Raw genomic sequence first — 1853 nt, forward strand, 5'->3', positions numbered from 1 at the left:
ATCTTGATAGAGATTCTCGTTTCACTTCGAGATTCTGGGTGCATTTCAGAAAGCTTTGAACTCGATAAGCTTGAGTACAGCGTCCATCCTCACAGATGGTCAATCGAAGACGATCCAAACACTAGAGGATATGTTGAGAGCTTGTGTTTTGGATCAACCGGCGAGTTGGGATTGGTATATGCTGTTAGTGGAGTTTGCATACAATAATAGTTACCATATGAGCATCGGAATGGCTCCGTATGAGGCATTGTATGGGAGGAAATGTCAATCTCCGCTATGTTGGTATGAAACTGGAGAGAAAGGCTTGTTGGGGCCGGAAATGATAGCTGAGACTACTGAACAAGTAAGAAAATCCGAGATAGGATGCTACGGCGCAGAGTCGCCAAAAGAGTTACGCCGATCAGAGGCGGAAGCCTTGGAATTGAGAAGGAGATCATGTTTTTAAGGTACTCGACACAGAAAGTAGAGATAAAGCAAAAAGTGAATCTCGATACATTGGTCCATTTCAGATCCTGGAGAGGATGGCCAGTGCGTATCGCGTGGCTACACTCATCTTCGAACCTGCACGACGTGTTCACGTGTCGCAGCTTCGGAAGTACACCCCTGATGCTAGCCATGTGTTAGAACCCGAATCGGTTCAGTTAAGGGAAGATTTGACGCTTCCAGTGGCTCCAGTCAGAATTGATGATACTAGTATCAAACGACTGCGTGGAAAAGAGGTTTCATTAGTCAAAGTGGCTTGGAGTCGAGGCGGTGTTGAGGAACACACTTGGGAACTTGAGTCGGAGATGCGAATGGATTATCCGCACTTATTCTCAGTAATTGCATTTGAATTTGTGGGCAAAATTCCCAATTAGGTGGGTAGAATGTAAGACCCTGTTAATTAACGGCTAATTAACCATAAATGAGAATTTATTCTAGAAAGCCAAAAATGTTATTTTTATGGCTAATGTGATAGAGGAAATTGAGACGAGAATTTCGGTACCAATTTTATAGAAATCGGACCAAGATTGGACCGAACGGGCCAAACCGGCCACCGACCAAAGTGGCCTTGGCAACTAACTAAACAAAACCCTAGTTTTCAGCACTCTCTCTCCTCACAACACACTAAACCCGCTGAAAATGGAGGCTATGGAGGGAAGAACACTCTCTCAAGTTCTTTCTCTCACTTAATCTTCAAACCACCATAACTTTTGATCTAGAGCTCCGATTGCCTCCCGTTTGCGGCCACGCGTTCACCGCGGGGGCTCTACAAAACCCATACAATAAATCTTGAGGTAAGCCACGTTTTACTGTTCGAAATTCCCAGCCTTGATTTCGGAGTTTCATGAGCAAAAATGTTGAGATTTTATGTGTTCTTTGATTTTATAAGGACCCAACTCTCTTGAAGGAGAAGGTTAATCTTGTCTCCTTGGACCTTGGGTGTGGTAAGATTCTCAACCCTAGTATAATTTGTTGTTCTATGATGTTTGGGTATTGAGATGTTGTGTATGGGTATGATGATTGTGGCTTAGGTTGTGTATATGTGAATATTGGAGCTTTGATGGTGATTTTGGAAAGCTTGGCAAGAGGGTTTTGTGTGATAAAATCTGTTTTGAGGTGTTGTCCTGAGCTTGAGGAAAAGTGGTTTGGAAGTGCTCCGGTGAGCTGGGGAAACGGCTAAGGTATGTTAGTTTCCCGTATCTAATAGTAATGTGTAGGAAATACTTAGGCTAGAGGGCCCAAGATAGGCAGATTGTTGGTGTGTGAATGGTGAAATATGATGTTTCATATATGTGATTATGAATTTGATGCCTTGATTGTGGTGAAATATGAGAATGCATGTTGTGATATATGCTTTGATGGATGATTGA

This window comes from Arachis hypogaea, chromosome 11 (assembly GCF_003086295.3).
Source record: "Arachis hypogaea cultivar Tifrunner chromosome 11, arahy.Tifrunner.gnm2.J5K5, whole genome shotgun sequence".
NCBI classification, from domain to species: domain Eukaryota; kingdom Viridiplantae; phylum Streptophyta; class Magnoliopsida; order Fabales; family Fabaceae; genus Arachis; species Arachis hypogaea.